Here is a 16069-nt window from a genome sequence, read left to right on the forward strand (position 1 = left end):
TGTGTTTAGCTACCTGACAAAGAACACAGCTCCTTTTGCAGTTCACTCACGTCATTGAAGTTGGAAGTTTTGGAGGCAATGAGAGACTGATGCAGGCCACAGTGCACTCTCGTGAGCACTGCATCATTCTTGCGGATTCCAGTCTGCCCTTGCTCTCCCATACTTTGTGTCTGTTTCTTCTTCATGACTACCTGTGGGACTTCAGGTCTAGCACCAGAGCACATGAAACAGTCACACAAGTTGTTTAACCAGCTCCTACAATTGCATAATGTCAAATCCCTGTTATAAACCTCTTGCTCTTTGTCGGTTCTAGTAGTTCTGCCTCTCTGATTAAACCCTGACTGATCCAGGCACTAAAAAGAAAACTAAGTTCACCTGTAATTCCACACACAGAGAGGACCCCTGTCAACATCTCAACGTGTAATCTTCACACTTGGAATACTTAATTGACCAGAACGCGCCCTGGAGAGGTTAAAGACTGCTCAGGACTCAACTGGCTGGTGGCAGAGGTAGCCCTTGAGAAGGGTGGTTTCATCCCTGCTGATTCGGTATTGCTTTTACTGCGTCTCAGAAGCCCTGAGTGACCCTGAGCACAAGCCCTGAGCTTGTGAGAGCAGGTTCTGAACACATTTTGGGAGGCTTTGCAGCCACCTGCTTTTACATCTTCTCCATTTTGTTCTGACCAAATTGCAGGAGTTCCACCTTTCTGTTCCTCTGCAGGAAAAACAAAACAAACAAAACAAAACAAAGTCAGTCTTTTAAAACTAGGGTCATGCTGTGCCGTCTACCTCCCTAGAACTGACAGAGAAGTGATGGCCACCAGGGGGCCAGAGAGAGTCGTAATGCCTCCCTGCGGTTGTTCCCCAGATGCCCATGAGCGATGTAATCCTTTGATTTAAACATTACTATCTCAAGAATTCTCTTTTAAAACATAAGTACTCCTAAGAGAGGTAACACATGAAATCCTTAGTTTTTCAGAAGGAATGATTCCCCAGATGCAGTGATAAATGATTTGCTATCATAAAATGTTTTAGTAATAGCTGGCGGGGCTGGTGGGCTGGTGGGGGAAGATATGAGGGAAGGCCAGGGAGAGGAGAAGCCAAATGCAAACTTTGCTCACTTTGCGATTTGGCCGAGGCATCCTGGAGTCTGAGTTTTGCATGAACATGTGTCACAGGGCTTTTCTGTTCAAACCTGAGACCTGGGCCCAGGCTCTCCTCCTCACCTGGAGGGTGGATCCAATAGGAGGACAGATTTGCTTTCCTAATAAGAATAGAACCTGGTGTGGCTCAGTAGATTGAGTGTGGGCCTGTGAACTGAAAGGTTGATCACCAGTTTGATCCCCAGTCAGGGCACGTGCCTGAGTTGCAGGCCGGGTCCCCAGGTAGGGGCATGTGAGAGGCAGCTGATTGATGTATCTCTCACACATTGATGTTTCTCTCCCTCTTTCTCCCTCCCTTCCCCTCTCTCTAAAAATAAAAATAAATAAAATATCTAAAAAGAGAGAGAGAGAAAGAATAGAACCAAAAAAGAAGCCACTGAAGATGGAGGGTAACACAAACTAGTGATGATGAAAAAGAACTGATGACACATTCTTGCCCAGCATGTCAGTTCTGCCTGGCTAGTTTCTTAAAGAGGAACAAAAAGTGGATGTTGTACAATAGTTAAGTTTTCTTACTTGGTTTTCTTTGCTCTTCCACTGCCTGTAGATACTGTTGGCCTCTTTCCCGGTACACTCCTGTCACCGTCCCCCTCCCTCGACCCTTAGAAGAGGGGGCATTCACCGCACACATTGGCTGCTGAGCTGGGAGCCTCAGGCCACAGCCCAAAGCACAGGAGTGCCCAGGGGTAACATTATCCTGCCAGAGCTAAACAAGGAGCTGAGTGTTTAGAATAACTTCAAGAAAGTCGTGGGTGTTTCCTCTGTCAGGGAAACAAGAAACCACAGTGAGATAATGGATGGCTATATTCAGGTCACAGATTATCAGCTGCCACTGCTGCTTCCTGTTCAGAATTCTATGAAACTTCTTTCTAGTCACCGGAGTCTCCTGGATTCTGTGAATGTGACAACATTTAGTGATGTGGGGCTTGGAAGCTCTGCCTGAAGGTCTGGCATAACTCAGAGGTGGAACTGATCTTTCAGGATGAGGCTGGAGGGGCCATTCCTGGTGCAGGAGGTGGTAGGTGAGGCATCAACAGTGAGAATAACTTTTACCAAACTCTTAGCATTTTTCAGACTCTCGGACTAAGAGATTTTTGTGCACTCTCTCATTTGACACAAAACCACCTTATGCAAAAAACAAGTGTTGGAGAAGCTGGGAGAGAATGGAACCCTTGTGCACTGTTGGTAAGAATGCAAAGTTGTGCAGCCTCTTTGAGAAACAGTGTGGCAGTTTCTCAAAAAATTAATAATAGAAACATTTATATGATCCGGCAATTCCACTTCTAGGTATTTTTTCAAAGGAATTGAAATCGGAATCTCAAAGAGATACTAATGTAACAGTGGAAGATTGTAACAGTGGAGAATTCTAACCCACCCCACTGTTCTTTTGACATTGTTTCTGTAAATGCTAACTCTGGCTACTATGTAGCATTTAGATAAACAGCACGTTTGTATAAGAATCCTAGGAATTAACTCCAAAAGATACAGACTCTGACCTTCAGGCATCCCAGCTCCAAGAGATTTGCTGACCTTCAACTGTGGAGCCTGGATGACGTAAAGCCTGGATGAAGTGAAGCCAGGGTGACTAAACCAGGCTGATACACATCAGACCATCACTGGGAATGGACTGTGCTCATATGCACACAGAGAATTTTTCAACCTGCCCACCCCCACCTTGATCCCTTTGTTCTGTTTCACTCTCCCTCCTTATAAAACAACTCTGCCTCTACTGAAAGGTGGTGATGGGCTTTGAGATGTGACTCCCCCATCATCTCAGGAAATGGGTTTTGTGGCATGAGTCCCCCATCTTCCAGGTGGCTAGCACCTGAAAATAAAACACTTTCCTTTAACATCAGCACCTGCTTTTATTGCGGCAGGCAGTTGGACCTGCATTTGGTTACATTAGCACTCCTATGTTCATTGCAGCACTATTCACCATAGTCAAGGTATGAAAACAACCTAGATGTTCACTGAAGGGTGAATGGATAAAGACAATGTGGTATACACATGGAACAAAATATTATTCAGCCTTAAGAAGGAAATCTTAAAAATATGCAACAACATGGTTGAGCCTTGAGAACATTATGCTAATTGAAATACTCCAATAACAGAAGGACAAATCCTGTATGTTTCTACTTATACAAGGTATCTAAAATAAACTTATAGAAGCAGAGAGCAGACTAGTGGTTGTCAGGGCCAGACTAGAGGAGAAATGGGGAGCTGCTAATCAATAGATTTAAAGTTTCAGTAAAGTTTCAGGAGTAAATTCTAGAGATCTGCATTGTGCCTACATTTAAGCAATATTGTATTGTACACTTAAATATCTGTTAAGAGGAACTTCTGGTTAAGATAGAGGCATAGGTAAACGTGCTTCGTCTCCTTGTGCAACCACAGAAAGAATTAGAACTAAACTTCAAAACAAATAAAACCCAGAACTGTCAGAAAATCAAGTTGTATGAAAGTCTAGCAACCAAGGATTTAAAGAAGCCACATTCTTCTAGACAGGTAGGAGGGGAGGAGACACAGAGATGGGTGGAGAGGAATGGAGACGCAGTATGGAGTAGAGAGGCAGCCTCAGCAAAGCAAGTGGTCCCACATTCACCTGGAGTGGGTAAAAATTGGGAGGGATACTTTGGGATGGAGCAATCCCAGCCCCAGGCCATACCACACAGCCCAAGGTTGCAGGACCAGGAAGAAAAATTTCCATAACTTTGGGCTATAAAAACCAGCGGAGTTTAGGGCAGTGGAACAAACTGGCAGATGTTTAGGAGACTCTGCTTAAAAGGACTGCATGGACTTAAAATGTACACAGACCAAGCCCATCTAGAATTCATTACCAGGGCAACAGCTGGAAGGACACCAGTTGCACAGGGTGAGTGCCAGGCAAACCTCCAGAATCCAGGCAGGGGCATTGTCACCTTTCTGAGCCCTCCCCCACACAGAGTCACAAAGCAGTGAAGGAGGTTGCCTGACTCTGGCAAGTACCTAAAGCTCCACCCCACACAATTTATAGGTGCATGTTCTACAATAGGCCACACTAAGACAGGGAGTCGCATCAGCTCCACCTAATACACAGAATCAAACACAGGGAGGCTGCCAAATTGAGGAGACAAAGAAGCATGGCCCAAATGAAAGAACAGAACAAAACACCAGACAAAGAACTAAATGAACTGGAGATAACCAACCTATCAGATGCAGAGTTCAAAACACTGGTGATCAAGATGCTCCAGGAACTCATTGTGTACTTCAATGCTATAAAAAAGACCCAGGCAGAAATGATGGTTGCATTAAGTGAAATAAAGAATTCAATAAGAACAACAAGACAAAGAAAGAATAAATTTTAAAAATGAGGATAGACTAAGGGTCCTCTTGGACATCTCCAAACATACCAACATCCCAATCATAGGGATGTCAGAAGGAGAAGAGGCAGAGCAAGAAATTGAAAACTTATTTGAAAAAATAATGAAAGAAAGCTCCCCTAATTTGGTGAAGGAAATAGACATACAAGTCCAGGAAGCACAGAGAGTCCCAAACAATTTAGGCCCAAAGGGGACCACACCAAGACACATATAATTAAAATGCCAAAGGTTAAAGATAAAGAGAGAATCTTTAAAGCAGCAAGAGAAAAGCAGAGATTACCTACAAAGGAGTTCCCATAAGACTGTCAGCTGATTTACCAAAAGAAACTTTGCAGGCAAGAAGAGGCTGGCAAGAAGTATTCAAAGTGAGGAAAAGCAAGGACTTACAACCTAGATTACTCTATCCAGCAAAGCTATCATTTAGAATGGAAGGCCAGATAAAGTGCTTCCCAGACAAGGTAAAGCTAAAGGAGTTCATCATCACCAAGCTATTATTACATTAAATGTTAAATGGACTTATTTAAGAAAAAGAACATCAAAACTATGAACATTAAGATGGCAACAAATTCACAACTATAAACAATTAAATCTAAAAAAAAAAAACAAAACAACAAAGCGAACAACCAGAACAGGAGCTGAATCATAGATATGGAGATCATATGGAGGATTATCAGTGTGTGTGTGTGTGTGTGTGTGTGTGTGTGTGTGTGTGAGGGGAAAGGTACAGGAATTAAGAATCATAATTGGCAGATACAGAACAAACAGAGGAATGTTCCAAAAGTATAGGAAATGGAGAAGCCAAAGAACTTATCTTCCCAAATCATGTACACAAACTAAGTGGGGTGATTGCTGGAGGGTATTGGGTGGAGGGGGTTAAAGGGGGAAAACTGGGACAGCTGTAATAGCATAATCAATAAAATATATTTTGAAAAATCTGTTAAGGGGTAGTCTCATGTTAAGTGTTCTTACCACAATAAAATAAATATTTAATTTAAAAACCACCCTATGGGGCCCTGGCCAGGTAGGTAAGTTGATTACAGCATCATCCTGATACACCAAGGTTTCAGGTTTGCTCTCTGTCAGGGCACGTACAAGAATCAACCACTGTATGCATGAATAAGTAGAAGTAGAGATCTCTCTCTCTCTCTTTCTCTCTCTCTCTCTCTCTCTCTTCCCTCCTTCCCCCACCCCTCTCTTTCTCTCTAATAAAATCAATAAATAAATACCACAACCCAATGAGAGGAGTACTATTATTATCTCCATTCTGTAGATGAGGCAAGGGAAATAACAACATTAAGTAACTTGCACAGGGGGTCACAATGGTAGAACTGGTAACCAGAATGAAGACTCTCTCTCTCTTTCTCTCTCTCTCTCCCCACTTTATTGAGCTATCACTTACATATACTTAATATGTATACACCCTGTGGCCACCTCCCAGATCAAGATTAAAACATTTTCATCATTCTCAAAAGATCCCCCATGCCCCTTTCCACAAATATTCACTGCCCCTAATTCCCAAGGTAACTAATATTCTGACTTCTATTCTCATAGGCTCATTATATGTATTATTAAACTTCATATGAATGGAATTATATTCTTATATCTAGCTTCTTTTGCTCAATATCATATGTCTAAGATTTGTCCACATGGTTATATCAGTTTTTTTCTTTTTATTGCTGAATAGTATTCTATTCTATGAATATACCACCCAACTTATTTATCCATGCTCTTGTTGATAAATATTTAGGTTGTTTTCAATTTTAAGTCATTTTGAATAATACTACCATAAGCATGTTTATTGGGTAGAAATATATGTTTAACTTTATAAAGTAGTTGCTGGACATTCTTGTCAACACATGGAATTGTCAATCTTTTCATTTTAACCATTAGATTGAGTTTGAGAATCAGCTTTCTGATTCCAAACCCTTGCAGCATCATAAAGCTGTGGAGGATATAGTCCTCCTACATCCATGGCTCTCTGTCTTGGGTGGTCCAAGTACCACTTATATGCTGGCAGCGAGGATGGAAAGTGGCTCCCCAGAACAGCTGGGTGCCAGGAAACCTGCGTCCTCCATCATTTCTGAGGGATGCCCACCAATTTCAAGAGTGAATGTGTACATGCAATTTTCTAGGAAAAGTTCACTTGGAGAAAGCTCTTTTATGGCATTTGGTACAGAGTGTGCCAAGAGTGTGGCCAGTGTGGTCAGAGCCTACTGTGAGGATGACCCTGTTCTTTGCTAACAACTTGTAATGCTTCAAGCAAGAACATCAGAAGGCTCTTAAGAATGGGGCCCAGTCCAGGAAGCACTGTAGCCTGAAGATTAAAAACCCTAGAAATATCTTCCAACTTGGCCTCATCCCCTAATGTGACATTGGGCTAGTCCTTTACTCTTTCTGAGACTCAGTTTCTTCAACTGTTAAATGGGGCGACAATGCCTGCATTATTTTTCATACAAAGTTCTTCAAACACTTCTTGCTATTCCCAGGATGTCTGTTTCTCCAGTCCATCTCTCCACATCACCTATGCTCTGCTACTCTGAACTATTTAATGTCCATGAGCAGGATATTCTTTTTTATTCCTCCACATTTTTATAAAAGGTGTTTTAACACAAGGTATTCTTTTTCTCTGGAAGGCCATTCCTCAGCTCATCCAACTGGCAAACCCCTCCTCAATCTCCAAGACTCAGTGCATAAGCAACATCTCCTCTGTGAAGGCTGCCCAGATTGTTCCTTAGCTCTCCTGGCAGATGGCCTCAAACTTCATGCCAGAACTGAACTGTGACATATGCCCTCTCACGTCACATGTTTTCTTGTGACTCTTCCCCACCAGAGTGTGAGTTTCTTAAGGAAAACTCATAGTGTTGTGTCAGGCTGGTAGCTATTGCTCAATAAACATTTACTGAATGAATGGATGAATAAATCTTAAATGAAAAGGAAAAATGGAAATAGTCAAAAAAATTAAGCCTTCATTATTGTCTGATAGTAAAAGACATACGTGCATATTGTAAAATGTCAAGCAATAAAAGTAGAGGCTTCCCCTAAACCACCACACACCCAGGGTTAGCCCATCAGTCACTTTCTTTCAGACCTTTTCTACACATACATACTTTTCCCCCAAAATGTGGTCATACTTTTTTGAACTTGTTTTTTATTTATTATATTATGAACTTCTTTGAAGAATATGTTTCTTACACTATTGTTAAAATATGAGTTGAAAGAATAGGACCCAGACTTGGTAAGTAGGTCAGAGAAAGAAACTTAAGGACTGACTTTCCTTCTCCTTTCTCCCCTCTGAGGACCCTAAAGAGTTCCTTGTTCAGTCACTCTTCATTCATTTTAATTTTGAAAGTAATATATTGTGAAATGTAAAAAATTCTGACAATATAGAAATGTGGAAATTAAAGGTAGATGTCTTCCACATATTATACAATTTTAAAAAGAAAAAGAAGACAGGACATCTGGTCAAGATGGTAGCACAGACAAACATGGCTCTCCTCTTTGTACAGCCACATAAAAATTACAACTAAAATATAGAACAACCATCACACAGGACTGTCAGAGATCGAGTTGAATGATAGTCTGACAACTACAGAATTAAAGAAACCACATCCATCCAGACTCGTAGGAGGGAACAGACATAGAATGGGCTGTTCCCTCACACATGTGTGGTGCATAACAATTCAGGAGGGATATCTTCGGAGTGAGGAATCCCAGCCACACAACAGTCCCCCTAGCCCAGGGAGGGCTCTAGTGCCAGGAAGATAAGTCTCCACAAGTTCTAGATACAAAAACCAGCAGGGATTGAGTCAGTGGAAGAAATTGCTGGAACCCCAAGAGTTCTCCACACATAGACTCACTCACTCACACTCATTCCCTTTAAGGTCCAGTACTAGGGTAGCAGCTTGAAAGGCACCAATGATATACAGGGAGAAACTGATGTGTCTGGCATCAAGGTGAGCAGAGGTCATTGTCCCTTTTCTAAACTCTCCCCTCAAGAAGCCTGCAAGCTGAAGCCACCCATATCTGAGACACCATCTATATGGCTAACACTATTTGAACTGCCTTGGAGATCCCCAGAGACTCTCAGCCCCATCCAAATTATAGGCCCACCTGAGTTGCTTTTCCATATGAATGGTTGGACTTGGCTCATGCTTCACATCTTCCTAAATCCTATCAAACAAGCAACAGCTGGCCTCAGTGAGCCCCAGGCCAGACACTAGTAGCAGTCAGCCTATTTTCACAGTTTGGCTTCACCTGGGAATATCCAAGACCAGCATAAGCAGCAGATATCTCAGATTGTTTTATAGTTCTGGAAGGGTAGTTCTGGGAACACAGGTGGGGGCTGATCTTGCCCTGTACCACCCAGGAAACCTCAGGGCCAGTGCACCCAGTGGACAGCTACAGTTCACATTGAGAACACCACCACCCTGCCCCCGCACAGCTGATCCTCCACAGAAGCAGAGGTTTGTAGTCAGTGGTCAGGCCAGTCAGTTGACTGGCCTGTTATATCCCTCCTGTTGACCTGCCAACAGCAACCAAGACTCAACTACAAAAGGGTTGTGTATTCAGTCCACACAAAGGGCATACCTCTAGTACCCAGGTTGGGTGATAGGGAAGGCTGTTGCACTGGGCCCTACAGGACACCTACTACATTAGGCCACACTATGAAGACACAGAGTCAAAGCAATTCTACCTAATACATAGAAACAAACACACGGAGGCTGCCAAATGAACAGACAAAGAAACATGGCCCAAATGAAAGAATAGATCAAAACTCCAGAAAAAGAGCTAAGTGAAATGAAGATAAGCAATCTACCAGAGGCAGAGTTCAAAACACTGCTTACAAGGATGCTCAAGGAACTAGTGAGGATCTCAAAAGCATAAAAAAACCCACACAGAAATGAAGGATATGCTAATTAAAATAAAGAGCAATTTACAGGGAAGCAACAGTAGAATGGATGAAGCTCAAAATCAAATCAATGATTTGAATCATAATGAAGCACAAAAAAGACTAATCAAAACAACAAGAAGAAAAAAGAATCCAAAAAAAAAAACCACAAGGGTACTATGGACTTCAAGAAGTCCAACACTCACATCATAGAAGTGCCAGAAAGAGATGAGAAAGGGCAAGAAATTGGAAATCTATTTGAAAAAATAATGAAAGAAAACTTCCCTAATTTGGTGAAGGAAACAGACATACAAGTCCAGGAAGCACAGGGAGTCCCAAATAATTTGCGCCCAAAGAGGAACACACCAAGACACATAATTAAAATGCCAAAGTTTAAAGATAAAGAGAATCTTAAAAGCAGCAAGCAGTTAGTTACCTACAGGGGAGTTCCCATCAGAGTGTCAGCTGATTTCTGAAAAGAAACTTTGCAGGCTAGAAGAGACTGGCAAGAAATATTCAAAGTCATGAAGAGCAGGGACCTACAGCCAAGATTGCTCTATCCAGCAAAGATATTATTTAGAATGGAAGGGCAGTTGAAGAGCTTCCCAGACAAGAAACAACTAAAGGAGTTCATCATCACCAAAACATTATTGTCATCCCTTGCTATATCATGGTTCACTTATTGTGGCTTTACTGTATCATGGGTTTAAAAAATATATATATATCTAATTCTGTATCATGTTTTCACTATATCATGGGATTTTGAGGTATATAGGTATTTATATAATGTTTATGATTTTAATTATTTTTGCCTAAAAAATTTAAAACAATATAAAAAATGTTAATTCAAACATATTAAAAGAACATTAAATTGAAATAAAATACAGTATGTATTTCGTTGGCAGATGAATATCGTACCGTACACAAAGGAAATGCAGTACGCCACTACTGCTTGCGCAAGTTTGCCAACATGAGATTGTACACGGCACACTATTGGCTGATGGAATGGAAGGCGACCAACCACAGCACTGTGTTCTGTATCCTGGGTGCTGATTGGCTCAGTGACCGTAGCATCGGTCGGTTTGCTCTCTGGCACTGTGCCCACACGTTCAGCATCTCTCCGTGTCCACTTCACATCAACATCTGATCCCTGCACGTAGTGTTGCTCTGCGGTGCTGTGTTTTTGTGAAATTTTCGTAAAAGTTTTAATTTATTTCAAGCCCTATGATGCCATCCAAATGTTCTGTGCCTTCTAAGGCTACTGGCAGTGAACCCAAGCACCAGAGGAATATGCTTACCATCAAAAAAAAGGTAGAACTTCTCAACATGTTAAAGGAAGGCAAAAGCTACGCGGTTGTAAGCCACCATTATGGGATCAACAAATCTACTGTTTGCTACACACAGAGAGATAAGAAGAATATTAGGTCTACGGCAACAATGACTTTTAACAAGACTGCAAAGAGAGTGGTCACTTCCTGCAATAAGGCCATTGTGGGGATGGAGTCTGCATTGGCCCTGTGGATAAATGACTGCAGGCAGAAGAATATCTCACTGGATACCAACACCATCCAGACTAAGGCCAAGAAACTTTATGACAGTTTTACATAAAGCATGGATGTTCACAACGGTGATGAGGATGAAGACGAGGACGACGACGTAGAAGCAGGACTGTTGAGTGCTTTTCCCGCCAGACCAAACTTCAGAGGTGCTTTGGACTCAAGAGCATTTATCTGCATGGAGAAGCTACCTCTACAGATAAAAAGCAGCGTCAGCAACTCCCCATAACTATGTTCATCACTTGGCTAAAGAGATCAGTTACGCCTACGCCTTTAGCAGAAATAGAAGTTATGGCCCAGGGCAAAGATCCTGCACCACCTGATGAAGCACCTGATGAAGTGGTGCCTTCAGAAGAGCTGTAATGCTCTTCTTGGCTGTGCAGTGCATTCATCTCATCATCATCACCTTCATCGCCATCAGTACTGCACAGCTACAGAATTCATGATCTTCATCATTCAAGTTGTAGTATACTTCACTGGTGAGTACCCATATAAAATTTTATATGTCGCTAAAATTATGTAGTTTTAAGAGTGTAGAAAGTGTTTAAGGGCATATGAAGTGTTCATAAGAGTGTGGGAAAGGTTAATAAGAGAGTGGGAAAGGTTTACAGGAGTGTGGGAAGGGTTTATAAAGCCTTAAAATATATATAAATAATAAAATAAATATAACACTGCTACTTCATAGATTTTCACCTATCATGGGGGTCTCTGGAACGTAACTCCCATGATAGATGAGGGGTCACTGTATTATATGAACTGTCAAAGGGGCTTATTTAAGAAAAAGAAGAAGATCAAAACTATGAACAATAAAATGGCAATAAATACAAATCTATCAATGACTGAATCTAAAAAAGAAACTAAGCAAACAGGAACAAAGATAGAATTATGGACACAGAGAACATTTTGATAGTTGCCAGATGGGAGCGGGCCAGAGGAGAATTAGTGGAGAGGTGAGGGGATTAAGAATTATAAATAGGTAGTTATAGAATAGCCATGGGGCTGTAAGGTACAGTGTAGGAAATGGAGAAGCAAAAGAACTTATATACATGACCCATGGACATTAACAATAGTGGGGGGATTGCCTGAGGCGATGTAGGGTGCTGGGTTGAGGGGGACAAATCAGGACAACTATAATAGCATAATCAATAAAATAAAAAAGAAAAAAGAATGGAAAAAAGAAAAAGACAGTATTATATGTGTCCTGCAATGGTTTTTTCACTTAATGGCTCATAGATATCTTGCTATATCAGTAAATATATATCTACCTCATTCTTTTTTTCTAAAGATTGAAGGAGAAAGAGAGGGAGAGAAACTCAATGTGTGGTTGCTTCTTGCACACCTGCTATGGGGAACCTGGCCCGCAACACAGGCATATGCTCTGATGGGGAATCAAACCAGCAACTCTGTGGTTCACAGGCCTGTGCTCAATCCACTGAGCCACACCAGCCAGGGCTACCTCATTCTTTTTGATGCTTGCATAATATTCCATTGAATCATGTACCATGATTTAGATGTTTTCTAATACCCATTCAATCTATTCGATAAATATTTATTGAGCATTAATAGAAAAAATTAAACAAAGTGGGGGACTATCGATGACAGGTTAATCACAGAATACTGTGGGAGCCAAAGAGACACATAGACTGAAAGGTCTGTGTTTAATAGTAGCCACAGCATCGAGGATGGACATGGAAAGCAAGATGCTAAACACGCAGTTTCCCAGGACTCGCCCTCCCTCTCAGGTCTACATTTCATTGAGTAGAACAAGGCAGGATCCAGAACCCCCAGAGAGAGCTTCTGGAATGTGAGCTGAATGGAGCAAGCACAGTTTGCTTTAGATGAACAGATTGATTTTACAGAAACAGGAAATTTCTCTCATACTTTAAGTCCTAAAATAGAAGAAATGCCGGGATGCACAGGGATTTGGGGAATTTGGTTAATGTTGTGAAGTAAATTTAATGTGCAGTTTGAATCTGACAATCTCAAAGTGAGCTGTTACTTATCAAAAAGGCTTTTATTGAAAATCAAGGAATGACCACAATCAAAGAATGTCACGGAGTAATAGAACAGAGGGAAGAAAACACCTCTAAGTATTGCTGGTCTCAAAGGCACAGGAAGTAGAGTTCTTCATGTTCTTTCAGGGACACTATAAATTAGGCAGCCTGGATGGCCAAGCGCAGCCTGGCCCAGCCCTCCTCTTCAGCCTCACTTCCAGACCTTCTCCCCAGCACTGGCCCTGGTGTTTCTCCAGGTCAGCAACTGCCCACCTCAGGGCCTCCACACACACACATTTTCTTTGTCTAAAAGGCTCCTTTTCTCCCAGTCAATCCCCAGACTCCCTGTCTTCCTAGTCTATTCTTATTCACCTTTAATTCTCAGCTTCATGGAGGCTGTCTCTGAATGCCCAGTATAAATTTCCTCTGTCTACATTCTCCATCAACCCTGAACCTTTCTTTGAGAGAAATTACTACAATGGTGATAATATATTGATTTGTATGATTATTTTTTTAGTTATAATGTCCTCCACTAGGTACTGTGTCTGTTTTGTTCATAGCTGAATTCCCAGGGTCTTGTAAATGTCTGACACAAAATACTATGCAATGAATATTTGTTGAATGAATGCATGCTTTTAAAGGGCAATCTCTACCAAAATGATAAATGTGATACTGTGTGACATAGCCATCCTGCAGGAAGACTCTATCCTACAGAAATAGCACAACTGCACTAAGATATAGGGTCAAGTATATTCATGGATGCATCACTTGTATTAACATAGGTTTAGAAAATGCCTACATTATAATACATAATTGATTGGAATACTATGTAACCATTCAAAAAATGACAAATATATACAGTTAGTGATATGAAAAATGTCAAGGGAGGGATGAATGAGAAGAGCACAAAGGATTTGTAGGGCAGTGAAACTACTATGCATGATATGAAAATGCTAGATACATGTTATACATTCTTTAAAACCCATAGAATGTACAGCACCAAGAGTGACCTCTAATGTAAGTAAACCATGGACTTGGGTGATAATGATGTGTCAGTGTAAATTCATCAATTGTAACAAAGTTACAACTCTGGTGTGGGATGTTGCTAGTAAGGAGGCTGTATGTGAATGGGGGTAGGGAATATATGGGAAATCACTCAATTTTTCTATGAACTTAAAACTGTTCTTTAAAAATGCCTATTTTCTGCCCTGGCCAGTGTGGCTCAGTTGGTTGGAGTGTCATTTGTAACCAAAATTTGTGGGTTCAATTCCCAGACAAAACACATACCTGGGTTGTGTGTGGGATCCCTGGTCAGGACCATATGATACTAGGTTGGGGTGCTTCTGGGAGGCTTCTTTCTTGTATCAATGTTTCTCTCTCCTTTCCTCTATCTGTTAAATAGATGAAAAAATACCCTCAGATGAGGATTTAAAAAGTATACTTAGGATTTCTCGTACAACCACATCAAAATTATAACTAAATTATAGAACAACTATCACTCACAATCAACAGAAATAGACTTGAATGGAAGTATGACAACTACTGAATTAAAGAATCCACTTCCATGCAGACTGGTAGGAGGCGCAGAGACATGGAATGAGGTGGTATCAAATCCACATGTGGTGAATAAAAATTCAGAAAGGTTATCTTGGAGCAAGGAGTCCCAGCCCTAACCAGACCACCAGCCCAGGCTTCCAGAGACTGGAAGATAAGTCTCCACAATTTCTGACTGCAAAAACCAGCAGACTGAGTTGGTGGAAGAAACTTCTGGAGCCCCAAGCAGATTTTCTTAAAGAACACACACATGGACTCACCTACTCAGATTCACCCCCTCTGAACTCCAGCACTGGGGTAGCAGCTTGAAAGGCACTAGTGACATAGAGTGAGGACCTGAAGTGGTTGGCATCAAGGTGAGAGCTGAAGACAGCTTTCTCCCAGATAGAAAAGTGGGCAGAACCACAGAACCAGCAGGCAGATGCCATATCTGAGACTCCATCAACCAGGCCAACACTGTTTGTACACCCTGGAGACCCCCTGATGCAGACACTGGCCCACAGTATCCATGGTGTTATGGATGAGATACGAGACAAATTCACACAGACTACCGAGTACTGAGGAGGAAAAGGGACGGCACGGTTACTCTCTCAAGAGGAGAGCTTCCTGACCCTTGCCTTGACAAGCTTTTATTGGCTTTCAATATGCACAGGAATACAGGTAAAGCTCATTAATCATTGTCAGGCAGTAAGGATCAAACAATAGATAGCATACAAAGAACTACGAGATCTTATTCTGAGTGAGGGTCTGTTAGCTAAAGGGCTACAAAACTTTGAGAAACAAAGTCATTTCCTGCTCATACTCTTATCATTTAATTGAGAGCATTCTTAGGAGAGCAGGTTTTACAGGATTTTATATATTCTTTCTTAGGCCTGCTCACCTGGGGAACCCACCCTTTCCAGCACAGGGCTGCACCGCCCTCTGTCCTTGTTTCAGGCTTAAGTCAGGCAATGGAAGTAAGGCAGCCAAGAGATTAGACTTCTCACAGACTGAATGAGGACTCAGGCTATGTCAAAGCTGAGGGGTGAGGGTCCATCGCCCCTTTTTCTATAACCAACCCCCCCAAGTCCTTCCCTGGGGGCTCCACATGATCATGCCTGTCTTAGGTTGTCCCTCCCTTGAGGAATCTTACCAGTCATTGGCTAACCAGTCAAGCACTGGGGGCCAGGCAGGTTGAAGTAAAAGAGGCAGAGGTGGCGCCCCTGCCAGGGAGATAAGCTTTGTCTCCTTAGTGGCTTATGGTCCAAAGGTTGCTTGCTCAGCCTTAGCCACAGGGGGAAGGTTACAGCTTCTGAAACCAGTCAGGGCAGTTCCCAACAATCCCCTGAGGCTCCATCCCACTCAATGTACAGTTGTTAATAGTAACTTTTCCATATAAATAGCTGGTCTTGGCTCATGCTTCACCACTTCCTAAATCCTATTAAACAAGCAACAGCTGACCTCAGTGAGCCCCCAGGCCTAATGACTCTTCTTAAGTGACCCCAAACACAGCACTAGCAACTCCCAACTTAAATCCATAGCTTGGTTTTCCTGGACATCTTCAAGCCCAGAACAAG

Source organism: Phyllostomus discolor, chromosome 5 (genome assembly GCF_004126475.2).
Source record: "Phyllostomus discolor isolate MPI-MPIP mPhyDis1 chromosome 5, mPhyDis1.pri.v3, whole genome shotgun sequence".
Taxonomy (NCBI): domain Eukaryota; kingdom Metazoa; phylum Chordata; class Mammalia; order Chiroptera; family Phyllostomidae; genus Phyllostomus; species Phyllostomus discolor.